This window comes from Cupressus sempervirens, chromosome 4, assembly GCF_028749045.1.
Source record: "Cupressus sempervirens isolate cs-2001-9-10 chromosome 4, ASM2874904v1, whole genome shotgun sequence".
Classification (NCBI taxonomy): Eukaryota; Viridiplantae; Streptophyta; class Pinopsida; order Cupressales; family Cupressaceae; genus Cupressus; species Cupressus sempervirens.
Genome location: NC_143121.1, coordinates 539,836,663 through 539,856,795, shown reverse-complemented (window position 1 = coordinate 539,856,795; position 20,133 = coordinate 539,836,663).

Sequence of the window (20,133 nt, the reverse complement as noted above, 5' to 3'; positions counted from 1 at the left end):
TGCCCCTAAACATTTTGGTTAATTTGAAGAAGTGTTCATTCATGTAAGAGGAGAATGTGTATTTGGGATTTGTGATTTTAGCTAATGGTTTGAAGATGGATCATGAGAAGGTTAAAGTAATTCTTGAATGGCATATGCCTAAGAATGTGGGTGAGGTAAGATCATTTCATGGTTTGGCTAGTTTCTATAGAAAGTTCATTAGGAATTTCAGTTCTATTTGTAATGCTATGACTGAAACTATGAGAGGATCTATAAAAAAAGGATTTCAAATGGACACGTGGTGGTGTAAGAGTTTTGAGAATTTGAAACAAAATATTATCAAGTTACCTATATTATCTTTACCTAATTTTAATAAGGTATTTCTTGAGTTCACTATGATGCAAGTGGGAGTGCAATAGGAGTTGTGTTGAGTCAAGAAGGTAAATTTGTTGCTTTCTTTAGTGAGAAGTTGAATGCTGCTAAGAGGAGATATTTTGTGTATGATAAAGATTTTTATGCTATTGTTTAATCCATGAAGAAGTGGAGACATTATTTTCTTCCTAAAGAATTTGTGTTGTGTACTGATTATAAGGCTTTGTAGTACTTGGGAAGTCGACATAATTTGAATTAGAGACATATGAAGTGGGTTGAGTACCTACAGAGTTTTACATTTGTGATATTGCATAAAGTGGAGTCACTAACCATGTTGCAAATGCATTGAGTAGAAGACATTCTTTGTTGACTGAGATGAAGGTTAAAGGTCTTAGCTTTGATAAGATAAAGAAGTTTTATGATACTAACCCTTAAATTTCTGAGGTGTGGAGAGTACAAAGCACCGAATCTAACAAATCAACTGAGTAAATATGATGAGTATTTTAATCAAGAAGGTATATTATTTAAAGGGATTTAGTTGTGTATACCAAGAATTTCTATGAGAGTTAATTTGATTGAGGAAAAGCATTGTGGTGGATTGGTTGAACACTTTTGTATCAGTAATACATTAGATTTTCTTAAAGACAAGTATTACTAGCCACATATGTATAAGGACATTCAGAAGTTTGTAAAGAGTTGTGTAATTTTTCAAGTTGCAAAAGGAGTAAGTCAGAATACTAGATTGTATACACCTATTGCCATTCCTAAAAAACCTTGGATATGAGTTTGGATTTTGTCTTTGGATTACATAAGACAACAAGAGGGTATGATTCCATATTTGTTGTTATGGTTATATTTTCTAAGATGACACATTTGACACTATGTAAGAAGACATCTAATGCAATGCATGTTGCAAAGCTTTTCTTCAAAGAGGTTGTTATATTGCATAGATTTCTGAGAAGAATTATCTTTGACCGAGATAGTAAGTTTGTTGGTTATTTTTGGAAGATATTGTAGAAGAAAATAGATATTGAGTTGAAGTTTAGTTCTACATTCTATCCATAGACTAATAGATAGACAAAGGTTGTGAATATAAGCTTGTGTAATTTTTTGAGATGCTTATTTAGGGATAAACTGAGTAATTTGGATATGGTATTTGCACAAGTTGAGTTTGTATATAATAATTCTATGAATAGGAGTACTAGGAAAATACCTTTTCATATTGTTATTGGAATGCAACCTAGAGGTATATCAAATCTAAAGGATATTGTTGGTGAAGAGAAGAAGAGTGTTGAAGGAGAAGTATTTGCTGATGTTAGGAAGTCTTTGCATGAGAATGTGAAATTAAGGTTGGCACAAAGTAATCCAAAGTATAAGGAAAATGCACAAGTCTAAAAGACGCCATGTTTTTCAAGCTGGCAATGAGGTGATGGTTCATTTGACAAGAGGTAGATTTCATGTTGGTACATACAATAACTTTAAAATGAATAAATTTGGTCCTTGTTGATGACATGGATATACCTCCTCTATTCAGTGTTGCTGATTTATATGAGTATTAGGAGACAAATAATGAACCCATTATACCAAGTGATTATCCTAAGAAGCAGATTGGACAGATATTGGACTAGAGAGTTAGCAAGTCTACATGAGGAAAAGATTATCATGAGTATTTAGTAAAGTGGAAGAATAGACCAGTTGAAGATGGTACATGGATTTCTCAATCTGAGTTAGATTCAACTCAGATTATGACACCTTCATGATTTAAGAGAATCATTTTTTTCAACCTTGATTGTCTAATACAGGACTATCATGGGTTGCTTTTCTATCTTGCTTATCTTTGTTGTTTAACCAAGTTCTAGAGTTGTCTGAGTTGTAACTTTGAATGTTGGTCGAGTTGCAATTTCAACCAAGTTTGAGTCCAGTGTTGGCCGAGTTCTAACATGTGCTAAGTGCCAATATTCGTCGAGTGTTATATTTGTTAAGCCTATTCAGTGGTCATTTTCCTAATAATCGATCATGTCTAAGTCTTTCCTTGGCCAATTTTCTCTATGCACTAGATCTTTTGTGAGCCAACTTGTTCATTTATTTTAAGTTGTGATTTTGTGCATTTTATGTAAGGATCATGCATTGGGATGTGTGTAGACCATTATGTGGTCTACCTTCTCTAATATGAGGATATAGAATCTTCTGTAAGATGTTTTGGAAAGTATAAATAAAGGTATCTAGGCTCAAGTTAGGCAATATTAGAGGGGAAACTCAAAGGGAGTAGTGTATAGAGTCAGATCGACAATGAGATCATGGATCTCCATTTGTAAGTTGTAAATCATTTTGTTGGCCGCAACCTGGAAGGCCTGATAGTCACGCATGTTTGCAGTTCATTTAATGAATCTATATGATATTTTTGTTTCTCTCCTTCCTTGGTGTTGTTCTCTTTATTTTTTTCCCAATGTGTTTACTCAACAGGGTGGTTTGATAGTTACGTGTGCCTCTAGCCCAAAATAACCAACCTCCCTTCTGTCAAAACTCATGTACCAATCAAGAAAATAAATATATATTAAACTAACATTAATATTATTATTTTATCAATATTTCATATTTCATATTATATACATGTTGAGCTTACAAGTCTCATTGATATGAAGTTTGTAAAATGGTGTTGTCATTGATTGGCAATTGGTCAAAGAAGATGTAATTGTTACAAAGTAACACTACCACTAGTAGAAGAATAAACTAGTACACTTTCAGAGTATGATAGCATAGTGTAATCCATCATCTAAAAATAAGTATGTAGGTTAGTTTATCACCGATCATCTATGAGATAAGTCACCATGGTTGTGACAAGATGCAAGGACAATCAGAGTTGACTTGAAAAGAGTAAAGGTCGAAGTAATGAAAGAAAGAAAGGACAGAGGCTACACATAGGCTCATAGGTGGACTAGAAGAGATACTGGTCTAGATCCTAGGAGTAGGGGTCATGGGTTTTTTGTGAACGTCTTGGGATGAATTTAAATTTTGAAAATGAGTAGGATTTTGTTTGGGCAACTATGCCTTGACATTGCAAAGTGCACAAAGGCACTCATTCTTCATTTGTGAGGCTATTTTCAAAGTTGAGAATTAGAGTATCCATGTAGCCAAGGGAGTATTGAAAAAGTTGTTCAAAGAGAAAGCTACTAAAGAATACAACTGCAGAGGATAGTCACAACAATAGGTTGTTTAGAACAATAGGACAAAGGTGAGACTAAAGGTCTCACGAGAAAGGAAGAGTAAAGAAGAAGATCAATGCATCTTCAAGGATATGCAATAGATATATACAAGGCAAATAGTGCTTTTTTTAAAACACTTTGGTCTATATTTCTATCTTACCATTACATCTATTTGTAGCTCTTCATAGGGAAAAATTCAATGGTAAGATTTTGTAAATCCTTTGACAACACGTCTCTTAAAAAGAGATTTACAAATTCTCTAACTAGGTAGCTTTCAAAAGCTTTTGTAACCCTAACAGGCTCCAGTCATTCCTAACATGATGTGTTCCTAGAAGGAATAGTTGTAGCTCTTAACCAAACAACCCTTTACATGCATTATAAGGGCTAGTGGATATATCACTCCCACTGTGGTTTTTGTCCTCTCATCGAGGGTTTCCATGTACAAATTACTATATCATTTTATGTACACATTGGTGTGTGATCTCATATGATTTTACTTAACTACTTTATTTATTGTATTATTGTTAAGACAGCTGGTGTTTGGAATATACTCAATGTTAACATAGTTAACGAACAAAAAAATTTATACTGATTCACACCCCCCCAATATCAATGATAAATAAACACAACATCTCTCGTCATTTTGGTATCCATTTTCATCCACACAAAAAAAATCATGATCAATATTAGGAAGCATTCATCAAGTTCAAGGTTTCAAGGAACTCATTCAAGTATTCAAGATCTAGAATTCTTTTCAAGAAGTCAAGGTGTTCTTCTCTATGGATCAAGCTTATTTCCCTCATTTAAGGACAAGAAAAGGAGTTTTTCTATTAGGTAAAACATACATCCACATTCGTGCTAGGAGGAACTTTCATGCCAGCACTGTGAAAATGGGTCTAGTTAGAGAGCATATCCACACAGAGGTTTTGGAGGGTAGGGATGGAAAAATTTAGTTGGAAGAGCTCATTGACCTGGCTTTGGTGATTCTTAGTGACAACGCAAGGGAAATAGGGATGAACCTTATAAACAATGTCTGCAATAGTTTGGTGGACAAACTTTGGTCCATTAAATGGATCTTCCATGAGATTGAAGAAATTAAGTTCAAGATGCAAGGGTGGGAAAGGTTGGAAGGAAGGGATGGGAATGTCAGAATTAGCAAGCTAGATGCAAGGGTTTTTGAGATTGAGAAAAAGAGTGGAAAGGATGTAGAGCCCTTTCCATAGCTTGGATAACCAAAGCCTCAACATAATAAAAGGTCTTAATGATAACATCATTCAGCTACACTTGATGATGGAGAAAAGCAAAAAGGAGGAGGAAAAGGACAAAGAGGAAACCAGGGCGGATGATGAGGAAGATTCTTTGTAGGGTGAAATCCCAAGCAAAAGAAGTAGATCAGAAAAGAGGAAAAGGGAAGAGGAGGTCTCTTCAGATGATAGCCAATTGAAGATTGATGAGGTTGAGGCCATGGGAGAGCTAGAACTCAAGAAATCTAAGCTGGCTAAAGAACTGGTGCCCTGATCGTTGCTCTTGGTTTTTTGTTTGTACCTTGGCTTTTGGCCATAAGTTTTTTTCTTCATCTGATGGTCGAGTATGGCCTATTGTTTTTTTTGTTGCTTGGTTGCTAGACCTAAAATTTTAGTAGTATTCTATAGTTAATTGGTGGGTTTAGGAACCCCTATAAAAAACTTGTTTGACTTAATAAAAAACATACATCCAAATTCATCCAAGTCATATTTTCTCTTCTTAATTAAACATTTTGGTGAACTACAATATCCATCACAAAAGGTTGTCTGCAATGATTTCCTTTTAGGTTTTTGTGCTAAGTCAATTTTTTTGCATCAAAATATATAATCACATTAAGAAGCATTTATATTGCCAAGGTATGAAACATTCTTTTTATGAGATCTAGCCTCTACTATATGAAAACACAATTTCATTTTCTTTATTTTATTTTGAGGTTGATTCCAAATAAGGTTTTGACTAAGGAAAACCTCTCCATCCAACCTTCTTCCTTATTTTTATCTATATAAGTATAGGTGGTGTAGTTGTTGGGGGATAATCTAAAAAGTACAAGACTTGTTTGAGTGATTGTAAAATTTTCAATTATAATCATAAGGAACACAACAAAAATTTGCAAATTGCATTTAGGAATAGAACACCCACTTTAGAAAGGAAGAGTAAATAAGAAGATCAATGCATCTTCAAGAATATGCAATAGAGATCTACAAGGAAAAATAGTGCTAATATTAGATCAATTTCATTTAGATTTCTCTCTTACAATTGCATCTATTTGTAGCTCTTCATAGAGAAAGCTTCAGTGGTAAGCTTTTGTAAATCCTTTAACAACATGCCTCTCAAAAAGAGATTTACAAATCCTCTAACTAGGTATGTTTCATAGGCTCTTGTAACCCTAACAGGTTATAAACAATCCTAACATGATGTGTTCCTAAATGGAATAGTTGTAGCTCTTAACTAGGCAACCCTTTCCATGCATTATAAGGGCTAGTGGGTATATCACTCCCATGATGGTTTTCATCCTCTCATCCAGGGTTTACATATAAAAATCACTATATCATTTTATGTATGCATTGGTGTGTGAGTTTGTATGCCTTTACTTAACTACTTTTTTTATTGCATTATTGTTAAGACAACTAGTGTTAGGAATATACTCAATGTTTTTTTTTTTTTTTTTATTAGTAAACGGCCAAAGCCTTTGATTATATTTTTAAACAAATAAAGATACATCATAAGTATCTCCATTTAAACGGGCACTAGTAGGAAAGAATGGAGAAGAAAACCTCCAGTCTTGCCCAAGACCGTAGTCCTTTATTATTACAATATAAAAGGGGTATACCCTAGTTTCAAATTTGATTTTTATTACAAAGGAGCGAACAAGAGTCCTAATCTGCATTTTGACAGTTCTGATTAGACCAATCCAATTATAATTCTATTTTGAGAGAACCATTCTAACTAGAGTTTTAACCTCTTAGTGGGCATCCCTTCTTTGTTGTTTTATCTGAAACTCACATGCCTTACTGTTCTACTAAATAGTGGACTACTAAGAAGAAATTGTTAGTATTATTAATTTAAGAGTAACTTGAAAAAGGCTTTCCTAATTAGATGCTAACACACTTTGCATAAATTCAGATACCATAATAATACATTAGAATCCTACTAAAAACTAGGTTTTAATATAACATTTTAAATTCCACATGGTTATTAACTCTAAACATAATCACATATAGGATACAGACTAGAAATGCCTTAAAAGAGGTCCTATTATTAAGCTGTTCTTTCTTGATTTGCTTTGGTTATAATATAGAGTAACTTAATTACCTATTTGAAGATATTTAATTTATAAGTCCTTATTTGTATGATCCTCATGTAAAATATCCACTATCCCTGCTATAATTGTAGTCCTAATTTTTCACTCAAGCAAGGACGTTCTCCAGCTTGTTTAAACTAGCAAAACTACACCATTCAAAATAGAAAATCTTCTTAAAATGTCTATTTCTACTTTATACTTGATTAGGATTTCTCTAGAATATGAAATACATAGAGTTTAGGAAAATATTAACTAATAGTGAGAAAGGAACTACATATTTGCTTCATTATTTTCATTTTTAGATATTGAAAACCTAAGCTCATTACCTCTATAATTGTTGAAAGACAACAACACTGAGAAAGATAGAAGGGAAACTTAAGAATCTCACAATCATCATTGTTCAAAAGTGATAGATAATAAGTTGAAACAAAGTCCACAAATATATAGGAACCATTCTATATATTAATCAAGTAAATTACATATAGTTAAAATTCATGATAGATAGACTACCCTATAAATAAACCATTATTAGAAAAAAGGGCCAAGATACAAACTTGATAACTAATATCTACAATCCTTCCATATACTATATAATTAGCTTGATACAAAACAGGATGAGAACTTGGACAAAGACCCACCAAAGCATAGAAGGAAAAACATACAAACAACCAGAATAGAATGGAAACAAAATGCTTACATATTACTGCAAGAAAAATAAGGGAGCAAAAGTAGGGGACACCCCCAACCAACCTTGCTGGGAGTTAAATCAAGAACTAGACACCAACACAACACCAGAGAGCCCACCTAGCCCAAATGCCTACTTCCTATAAACCATAATGATCTCTAATATGTCATTAGGCTTCTCAAGATAGATGTTAGGTGGGAATTCAAATGCATTTTTCTCCCTACTAAGTTTCTACATGTTAGGGGTGTAGAAATTCAAAGCCTCTAGGTTGTCCAGTACCACCCCTGTATGAATATAAGCCTTAAAAATGTTTAGGTAGTTCTTAAGCCAATCTTTACTATCATCTTCAACAATCCCTTTCCATCGGAGGAGGAACCGAATGATGGCATCCATTTTCAGCCATTCCTTGTAGAAAGCCAAGTTCTCACAAATGACTAGGGAAGGATGCCAAATCACTATAGCCAAGTTAGGACTGCCAGGTGGGTGTGCCATGTACCTTTCTGGAAGGGGAACCCTGAGTTTTTTGTCAATGCTTTTGATAGCTTCTTCCAGCCCCATTCACCAAACTGGGTTGAAAATATTGCAACAGAGCCTAATCATAGCCCACCCTAGCTCTAGCCAAACAACTGATAAACATCCCAATAATATCATTGTTGGTCTGCCATGTATAATCATAGTTGAAAGTGCCTTCACCAATGGCCCTACTAACTACAATCTTGGTCATATCATCAAAAAGCTTCAAAACTCTACTCCATCTCCAACATTACATTTCCCTGGAATGTCATTGTTCACACCTCTGTTGTGTGAAATAGACTGATATTAGAATCCATCCTAAAGGTAAAATTCACTAGGATTGATAGAGATGGAAAAAGATAGCAAAGGTATAAATGAAAAAAAATTGACGAAGAAGGTCCTAGAAAAACCTAGAGGCGGTGATGTCATCCATAAATGACGCCTACTAGGGTTGAGGAACAAATGAAGCCTATTGTCATCTAATGATAGAAAACTAGAGAGGATTTCCAACAATACTATCATGAAATGATAGGAAAAAAAATGCCTAGGAACAGTTAAAGGGGAAGGATAAACAACGATGCCAACAAATTAAGCAAGGATAGAATAAGGGGATCTATTATATGGAGATTGAAAAAAGGAGCTATAAAGATAGCTCTTTTGAGGGCCTAATTACTAATACTCTAATCCCCTAATGATTACTAAGCCTATAGAAACTATGATTGTACATACGTCACAAACATATGCCTAGGCTAGGGAATGAAGCTAGGAAAGAAAAAAAACAAAAGTACAAATCCAAAGTTATAATTGGGAGATTAAAAGGTATAATTTCAATTTTATATGGAGTGGAATTAGAAGTCTAATTGAATAATTTAAGGTTGGGAGGGGGGACTAAAATTTCATATCCTAGAAACCTAAGGAGGTTATCAAATGTTGTTCATTAAAAAATATTCTCCATCAATGCCCTTGTTAGCCAGCCGATCTGCCATCTTATTTCCTTCCCAATAAATATGTAGAATTTGAGTCTGTGAAATAGTCTAGGATTCTGAGGACTTCTTCCAATTTTGAATTAAGAACCCAGTTTAGAGTAGAGCATTTCCTAATGGCATTTAGGATGATTTGAGAGTCACTTTCAATAATGACCTTTGATATTCCTAAATCTAGACATATTTGTAGTCCTTCTTGCAGAGCTTCTAGTTCTGCAACGTTGCTAGTGGTGGGGCTTATGGATTTAGCTCTTTTTTCTATCCATTTACTTGAAGAGTTATTAATGATGCACCCAATGCTTACTTTCCTAGGATTACCTCTTGAGGCATCATTAAAATTTAACTTGGTCCACCCTGAAGGTGGGGGGTCCATCTGCAGTTTTCCCTTGCTTCTTTGTTTTTTTTATTATATATGAGTGGGAGGTTTATTAGGTTTTTCTACTTCTTCTTCATTAACCCATCCCATCTTGAGAATGAGCCCTCCTCTTGTGGAGATTTTCTAAGGTGAGAATTTAAGGTCTCAAATATGCATGCTTCAATTTTGTTGAGGATTACATCTTTTGGCATATCCTGATTATGGAAAATTCTTCTATTCCTTTCCTTCCATATTTCCCATATAAGAATAGATGGACTACTATTCCAAATTTTGTTGTATACACCCTTACAAATACCTATCGGCCATCCCTTGAGAAGCTCAATTAGGGATGATAGCATGGGGGCTATCCAACCTAGCATCTATCTGAGCCAATCCCAACATAGATGTGAATATGGGAATTTATAAAGGATATGGTTGGTTTCTTCACCATCTTGCCTACAAAGCGTGCATCTTGAAGGGCCTTCAAAACCCATCTTGTGTAGTTTGTCATCTGTAAGAATCCTATTCTGGAATGCTAGTCATAAAAAGAAGTCTACCTTAGGCAAGTAGGACACATCCTAGCAAAGATTAAAAGGAATGTCTACCTCTCCCTAGTCATGGGAGTGATTAATAACTCTATAACCACTTTTGACACTATACTTCCCATCTTTTGATGCAGCCCATATAAGTTTATCTTTACTCTCAAATTGCTTGATTTTCCTATTTTGAATAAGATTTTCAAATACTTTTTTCGCGACTATTTATTTTTTCACTGCTGGATCTATATTTAGATTTTCCACTGATTCCCAAACCCATCTTGTAATTCCATTAGTGTTTATTTTAGTTCTATATTCATAGACCTTACTCCCCCAAGCTATTACTAATTGCTCTTTAAGCTTTCTCGAGATCCCCATATTGTCTACTGGGGGGTACCGATCCCAAGAATCTTTCCAGAATATAGCCTCGTCTCCCTTACTAACATCACAGGTAAGGTATTTTCTTATGAGATCTCTTCTTTTAACTAAAACATTCTAGCTCTCAAAACCATTAGGAAGGGACTACATTCTGAAAATTGAATAAGGGTCTGTTGGGTTAAGGTATTTGCTATACAACATTTTTGCCCATTTTTTTATCTCTTTCTTCAAATAAGTGCCACACAAGTTTAGCCCCAAGTGCTTCATTTTGTTAGCTTAAATTTTTAATTCCTAAACCTCCTAAATCCTTAGGTTTACAAATGTTGCCCCACTTAATGAGAGCTAGTTTGTTAGACTCAATCGTGTCGTTCCACAAAAAACTCCTAAATTTGGCCTCAAATTGCTTTTTGATGTGTTTAGCTAGAGGGCAGGAAAGAGGATAGGTAGGGAGAGAAAATAGAACTACTCTAATTTTGGAGACATTCTTGGGTTTCTTAAGCCATTTATCTTTCCATCCCCCTATCTGAGCATCCAGTTTATTAAGAATATTATGCCATACTTTGTTGGATTTATTGCCTTTTTCTAGTTCAATTCCTAAGTATTTGCATGGAAATGAGCCTTTTCTTGTAGCCCATGATATTACATATTTGAGAGTCCTTTTCAAGCTTGGTGTGAATGAAAAAGATTTTTCATTTTGTAGCATTCACTTTTTGACTAGAGGCTTCCATGTACTGTTGAATGATAGATTTAATGCCAAGGGCCTCATTTTTAGAGCTTTCATAGGGTAGGATGGTATCGTCTGCATACTATTGGTGGGTGATGTTAGGGACATTACCAACAATTGTGATGCCATTTATTTTTCCTTCTAAATGAGATTTGGTTAATGCCCTTCCAAAAGCTTCTGCCATAATAATAAATAAGAATGGAGAAAGTGGGTCACTTTGTTTGATACCTCTTGAGGTTCTAAAGAAACCTTCGAGAGTTTCATTAATAAGAACTGAGATCTTAGTTGTAGAGATGCATTGGTAGATGAAATTAATCCATTGGAGTGAAAATCCAAAGGCTTCTAAAACTTTACATAAAAATCTCCGATCAACCATATCGTATAGTTTTTGGATGTCCAATTTCATTAACATACTTGTTAATTTGTTTTTGTTAGATGAATAGAGTGCTTCTTGACTAATGAGTAAGCCATCTATAATAGATTTTCCTAGAACAAAGCCAGTTTATTCTTCTGAAATAATATTGGGGAGAATAGGTTTTAGATGATTTGCAAGAATTTTAGATAATACTTTATAAATGGTATTGCAGAGGGCTATAGGTCTGAAATCTCCTGGAGTTTTAAGATTCTCTATTTTGGGTATTAAAGTTAGGAATGTGTTATTAAATTCGAATAAAATGGAATCGCCATTTCTTGTTGCTTCGATGGCTTTCCACATGTCAAAACCAATAATATCCCATCATTTTTGGTAGAAGAAAGCTTGGAATCCATCTGGCCCTGGGGATTTATCTAGGTTCATGTCGAAGATCACTCACCTAACTTCTTCTAATGTAATAGGGCTATTTAATAATTTATTGTCTTCTGACGAGATCAGCCTAGGAATGGCTGCAAGCATTATTGTTTGTGCTACCAAATTTGAGTTGTCATAATTATTTAAAATATTATGGAAGTGATTAACAAAGGTCCCAACTATTTTATCTAGATTTTCTATAGTAGTACCCAAAGGGTCTTTGATTTTTGTAATTTTTCTTTTGGCACTATTTTGCAAGGTACTATTATGAAAGAATTTTGTGTTTTGGTCTCCTTCATCCAGCTATTTTTCTCTTGATTTTTGTCTCCAAAAAACTTCTTCTTTAGCTAGGTTGGATTCTTTGTTGGCAAGTAAATCTTTTTCCAAATTATAGTTGTCATTATTCATTCCTTTCTTAATTACTTATATGCTTAATTGCCTTAACCTTTCTTCTATATCTAGTTTATCTTTAAATATATTATTAAAGTGTTCATTATTCCACTTATGTATCTTTTCTTTAATCATTTTCATTTTTGAGACAAAGATGTATACTTTGGAACCTTTAAAATTCTCTTGCGTTCGCCATTCTTTAATAGGTACCATAAAGTTGTTGTCTAAAAATCACATTTTTTCACACTTAAATATATTTCTAACTGGTTTATTAGGTTCAGAGAATTCAATATAAATGGGATAGTGATTTGAACCTGCAATTGGGAGAACTAAGGCTTGGATCTTAGAATTTAGCTCACTTAATACTCCTTTGAGGAAAAACCTATCTAATTTCTCAACTATATAAGTAAAATATTTTCTTTTGTTATTCCACGTGTACTTACCATTATTAAATGGAATATCTATCAGATTGTTAAGGTCTGCCCAATTTTCAAAATCCTTGGTAGCTTGTGAGGTTTCCTAGATGCCTCTAAATTTCTCATCTATATTTAAAATGGTATTGAAATCACCTTCAATTAGGATGATTTCATTGTTATGATTGTTGATGAAGGTATTGATTTCATCCCATAGATGTTTTCTATCACTGCTAGAGGTTGGACCATATATGTTAATCAAGATAAACCGTAGGTTGGTTTTGATACTATTGACTTTGCTACTCAACCATGAATTGTTGGAATTTAAAATAATATTCAATATGACTTTCCTAGGATTCTAGATCATACCTAGACCTCCCAAGGCCCCTCTAGATTCATGTAGTTAACTATTCCAATTGCCTAGTTTCTTTTCTAATTTAAATCCTTCTTCTTTATTTAATTTTGTTTCTTGTAATATAATAATTTCATATTCAAAGTGTTTTAGGTTTTTTTTTAATGTACATTTTTTGCTAGGGGCATTTAGGCCTCTATCATTCCATGTTGTGATCTTCATGTTGCCTTAGGAAGGATCTTCCCCTTCCCTGCATAGAGTAAATGACTGATCTTTTGCAGTTACTTTGCCTATCCATCTAGTTCTCTAAGTTCCTTGAGGGATTTCCTTCCTCTTTTGGCTTTAATTTTACCATAATTTGGTGAGTCTATCCCTTTTTGGTTCCTTAGGATGCCCAATTGCTTTGTGCTTCCTAGTCTGTTTAGGATTGTTTCAGATTGATTGCCTTCTACTGCATCTTTATCCTTTATGACTTGCAAAATTTATTATCCCTCCCCTAACTGATCCTTTGTGAGACTATCATATTCCTGAGAAAACTGAGGAGTACTACCATTAGTGCCATCGAACCTTGTTATAAATACTTTATATTCTATTCTTACAAGAGGTTTTATGTTCATTGATCTTTTTCAAATGATATCAGATCTCTTCTTTGGTCTTCATAAGTGTATTGATCTCCACGTATCTTTAAAACTCATTTTATAAGGTCCTCTTTCTATGAACTACTACTCTTATCTACATTCTCATAGTCATAAACTTTGATTAATTCATGAGATAGAAGATCTAAGTTTTCCTTTTCAGTTTCACTTAGTATAAACCCTTCACAGTCTTCATCTTTTTCCAAATCCTTATTCAAAAATTCCTAGAATACTTGAATTGAGGTTTCTTTAATCTTACTTTATTCATCATCATTTTCCTTATACTCATTGAGGTTGTGTTCTAGAGATGCTTTCCAAGTAGGGGGCATTTGCCAAATTTTGGTAAATAGATTTGTTCTTTTATTCTCAGGATTTTTGGTTTCCTTTGTGGCTTCTTCTAACTATTCTTTGGAGTTTCCAATTTATCCTCTGTATGCTTAGTCATTTCCTCATCCGGCACTTCGGCTAAGAATAGTGGAATATTCTCAATCTCTTCTATCCTACTAAGCATATTTCCAGGAATCTCTTTATCCTAGATTTTTTGCTCAATCTCTAATATATTCCTATTCTCATTCAATGCTTTTGGGCTCTTACCCTTCTTTGCTTTCTCTGATTTTGTCTTTCATGTTTTTCTATTGATCAATGTATTCTGGCTTTTTATGTTAGCCATGCTCTATGAGGTAACATTCCTTGCTCTGCTATGATCATTGAGATTAAGATCATTCTACCTAGGCTAGATTTTCAGACTAGACCTGATTCCTTTAGATTCCTGTATATGTGATAAATCAAAAGTACCTTTATGCTTAACTGATCTTGGGAGGCTTCTTGCTACCAAATTTTGGAAAATTTCCTTTTTATTTACTTGTACTAACTTTAGTGCCTTCTTCTGATTATCTTGAGCAGTGTGAGGGGGTCTACCACTACCCTTATTTCCTAACTCGATTGTCTTACCTTCTACTTCATTCATTGTTTCTGCATTTGCTTTCTCTGTTTTGATTTGAATAGCCTTCGGATTACCTTACTTAGTTATATCTTCCTTTTGATTCATTCTCTGATTTCTTATTTTCATCATGGGGAATGGAGCCATTAGGTCTGAGGTAGCTTGAAGTTTTTTGAAGGTAATTGTCCTCTCATCATCTAGCCTAATAATCTCTAAGTATTTTCCTTCACAACTATGTATTTTTAGTTTATATAGAGATCTATTAGTTATTATTTTGATGGGGCTAGATTCCTAGTTTTTAACCTTACAATTTACCAATAATTTGATGTTATTACAAAATTTGAATGAGGCATCTATGCCAATTAGGTCTCCAGTTTAGGAGCCTATTTTCCTAATAATTTCTATTTATTTTAGTTCTGGAGGGATGGAGTTAATAGAGAGCCATGTTGGAATTAAAAAATCTAAATTTTCTTCCTTATAGTCAGAAATCCAATCAAAAAAATTTACCACATAACCTTTAAAGAAGTAGTCAAAGACATAAAGAAATTCTTTCTCAACATACTTATCGCAACATTAAATATAAATTAGTCTATTTGAATAGTGAGAAATACTTACCTGTGAATTGCAAAAGTCCTCAATCCAAACAATGAGATTATGCATTTCTAATCTTGGCCCATTCCAAAAAGCAAAAATGCCAATTTCTTGGCACTCCTACCATTTTTTTTTGTTGTCTTGATTGCTGATAATCAGGACTTTTTCTTTCGGTTTGATAGGATTAGGGCTAAGAGGCAAGAGAGGATATGAGTCAGAATGAGGATGGAAGCTAGAAAACAATGTTCTTCAATGTCAAGGAATGTAGATATTGGGGGAAAGGGGAGAAGCAAAGATATTTGAATTTCCCGGTACTAGATCTGTAGGGAGATCCGCAAGAAAACCTGTCTGCTAGGCATACAAGGATTGATTGTTAGGGTTTGCATATTTGGTGAAGTTGAAGAAGTGGGTTTTTTGGTCCAAGCTTAATGTGGAAAGTATTATAGGTCAAGAGGTTTAAAGTTCCTGAGGGTTGGGGTATCCACTTTCCATAGTATGTGATTTAAACAAAGAATTACCATTTTGAATTTGAATTTGGGGGGAAGATTGCGAAAAAGCCTTGTTAGTCTCCTGGATGGTTTGATTGTTGATATTGTTCTTTGGTGATGATAGTATTTGTCATTTTTCCTTTTATGCTCTATCTACCTAATTCAATACAATAATGTATCCAGGATTGAGAAATTTTTATCATCTAAATTGGGGTTCCACATCCTGTATCCCCTCTAAAATGGAGAACGCATTTGAAATGTTAACAACATAATTGAAGTTTTCAGAAACCATTTTGTGAGATGAGCGCAGAGTTGACTCCACTTTATCTAATGTTTTACTAGGGTTTTAGGCTGTCTGTAGAGGGGGTCTTAAACTTTTTGCAGGAGGCCTATGAATTTGGATGATCGTATTCCCTGCCTTTTTTGAATTTTTTGAAAAGTTCTTACTATTCGAAATGTTTCTCCTTGGATAGGAAATTCTTGATATTTTACACTTTTGGAATATACTCAATTTTAACACAACTAACTGGTAGAAAATTTTGTACTGATCCACTGCCCCTCTCAGTATTGATTGGTACCAACAAAACATATTTAACCATCATGAGTAATATTAAAATAATTAAATACCTAATTCATTAACCTTCATTAAAAGATGAAAAAATCACACAAAGCCAAAAAATTAATTGAAACATAGGATATTACATGTGGTATTTGGATTTATGGTCAACCTTGCTGAGTTTTAACTCCTGAAATATTGGAAGATCTAAATAAACACAAAATATCTCCTCATTTTGGTATCCAGTTTTATCCACAAACATGAATTCATGATCAAGATTAGGAAGCATTCATCCAGTTCAAGGTTTCAAGGCACTCATTCATGTATTCAAGATCTAGAATTATTTTCAAGAATTCAAGGTGTTCTTCTCTATGGATCAAGATTACTTCCCTCATTTAAGCCCAAGAAAAGGAGTTTTTCTATCAAGTAAAACATACATCCACATTCATCCAAGTCATATTTACTCTTCTTAATTCACATACTTAATATCTTTGAAGAACAAATACCAAAATTAGAAAACCTAGTAACTTTAGAAATCAGGTCAATGTTGATAATAACCCTTCGGCTATATAGAATTACCTTACCATTCTCCCATGTCTTCACAAATTGCTGACTAGTCTCCTTGTCCGCACCATGAAACTTCTCCAAAAACTTCACAAAACCACCTTTCTTTAAAATCATCCAAGTTTTTTTATGCTCCTTCCACTGACATTCCTCTGGCTCAAGAAAATTAAGATCAATCCCCATGGTCTACTTCATTTTGTGGATTCTAAGCCCTTAAAACACCAAAATTTTCCTAATACTCTCTTTCCTTATACAATCCTCTTTATAGTCTGAATAAATATTGAACTCCACACAATCCCAAAGGCTAGTTTTTTTCCTTGTGAGCAAAGTAATAGGTTAAATGTTCTAGATGAATTGGTGCAATAGGAAGGCATACTAGTTGAACTAAACTCAAGTTGTGGGCCTCAACAGGGGACCCAAGATGAGGAGGTAAGGAATCTAGCCCAACTACCAGAAGAGAAACAAGGTGAAAATAATACTATGGATGAGCCACCTCGGGAGAAGGATTTTTGTGTTCTTGGGGGGGCATAACTTAGGGGAAATTTGAATAACTGAGCTTCCACTCTCCTTGCCCATAAAGGGGATGACAGATAGCACAAAAGGTACCAGAGTTGTACCCACATTAGGATTATAGCAGTAAACATTTTGGTGAACTACAATATCCATCACAAAAGGTTATCTTCAATGAGGTTTTTGCACTGAGTCATTTTTTTTGCATCAACATATATAATCACATTTAAGAAGCATTTATATTACCAAGGTATGAAACATTCTTTTTTTGAGATCTAGCCTCTACTATATGACAACACAATTTCATTTCCTTTATTTTATTTTGAGGTTGAATCAAAATAAGGGTTTGACCGAGGAAAACCTCTTCATCCAACCTTCTTCCTTATTTTTATCTATATAAGTATAGGTGGTGTAGTTGTTCGAGGCTAATCTAAAAAGTACGAGACTTGTTAGAGTGATTGTAAAATTTTCAATTATACTCAAAAGGAACACAACAAAAATTTGCAAATTGCATTCAAGAATAAGACACCCACCTCATTTTATACCTTGCATAATCAGTTCAAATCCAAAGTGTGGGTTAGTGGAGTCTTCCAAATCTCATTACAAGTCATTAAAGTCATTTGTCTATTATTTAGCAGTATCTATTTCCTAAATCTTCTTATTTTTTCTCATTTAGCCTTCTCTTTTGTATCATTATATAATCACCATCATTCCAATGTCATTAGTAGGAAAGGACCATTGGCCCACTTAGAGCTCAAGTCTTACTTAAGCCTATTGGGACATCTTCCTTGTAAGTGTGCATTAGGTAAAATGGTACAATTCATATTACTTACCTTTTGTATTGTACAATTTATATAAACATGTTTTCATTTGTTTATGAAGAAACAATAGTCATTCCATGCACATATTGATCTCATATTTTTACAAGTGGGAGAACATTAGGATTAAGGTGTCTCAACCATAGTTGAAACCAAGAGACATGTGTTTTAATCATTGGTTCTTGTTTTTGTTTTGATAGAGAGGTCACAATTAGAGACACCAAAGATTAGAATGCAGTAAAATTTATAAGTTCCTACTACTATAAATTATAAGGGGGAGCTAATCTTTACTTCTACAAGAAAAATATCTTTGCAAGAGCACATAATATATGTTTTCAAGTCAGTGTATGCAAAATTTATCATGAGTTACAAAATCCAAATTTGATAGGTAAGATTTAAGAGTAGCTACAAAATTCAAATTTGATAGAGAAAATTTACTGTTGTAAACTCAAAATTTGATGACGAGATACACACAACTTCAAACTTCAAATTTTATAGTAGATAAAATAGATTATGGGAACAAATGACATCACATGTAGGAAAGGATAATACAAACTAAATACAAACTCTTTTTCCTCTAATATATTAATAAAACATATCCAAACATCAAATTAAATTCTTTGTTATATTTTATGGTAGAAAAACAACAATTTGCATGTTCTTTTTTAATCTCCTTATTCTTTTCTATTTTTGAAAAAAACTCTTTATCTCATTGCATCATCAAACTTTGAGCATAACTTTGTTCAGTTTCTCATATGTGATTAGTCTTTTCTAATTCAAAAATAAAGTGGCCACTTTGATAGCCCCCTCTCCCCCATTTCCATGCACTTACTCTTTCTATTTTGTTGGAATAGAAAAAAGAGGCTAGAAGAGATGTAATTGTGGTTTTACATGATCTTTCAAGATAAATGTAATGAGAAGGTATTTTTTTCCATCAAAGAATTCAAATGATAATCAAAATGATGCTTAAAATAGAATCTATGATGCATAAGAAATCTAAGAAGAGGAATTTGACAATATGGTGATGGACTTTCTTATGAAGAGTATGGGTGCCTAGTTTGGGAGCTATGATTTTGAACATTGTTGCTTATTCCATTCTTGGTTTCCCATTTATGATTCCCTATATACCATAGGCATAAGATAGTATATATTTATATGTTATTTTAGAGTTATTAAGCTACTAGATTTCTATTGATAAAAAAAAAGTGGAGTGCCTTTCCAAATTTCTTTCTATGTGATATCTTGATGGATGTGGATTCAATTTTATATGCTTGTACTGTGGGAGCATGTTGGAACTATGTGAGATTTGTACCTTCAAGGTGATCTTACTTATGTCACTACATTGACAAGTTGGTTATGCCATTATGCCTAGTTGTGAGAACCATTATGTTGTGGTTGGTTGTATAGTTGATTTGTCATGCTAGATCATCTAAGACCTTTATTTTGAGTTTTGAGGACCCATTGTGTTCTTTGTGTTTTGACGTGAGTTTGATGTGTTTATGTGATTTGGTGATTATTCTTATGTTATGGTTTTATATTGGCATTGAGATGCACCTAGTTCATTTAATCTAGTGTTAATTGTGTGGTTATTGTTATGGTCATGATGGTATTTGGGTTATGAGACATTATTAATTATGTGGATTATGATGCAAGTACAGTGGTTTCACTAGTGCATGTACAAGTGGTTAGTATCACATTGTTGTTATTTTTCGATTATCCACAAAACATGATCAAGTGGTTGCATTATGTGATGCATTGATTACCATTCATGAGTTTGGTTACCAATATCATTTTTGATTTAAATGTTATATCATGTTATTATTACCATTTGATCATATATGCATGATGACTATCATTGATTTCTATTACATTATTCCTTATATGATGTTGAATATTTTTATGGAGAATTAAACTAATGTATGCTCATAATGCTAGATATGATTATTTAATATTTTTATATTTCAATGCAGTGTTAATTTAAATGAGATAATGTTCACTATTATGTTCACACAATTTTTATGAATTATGCCTAATGT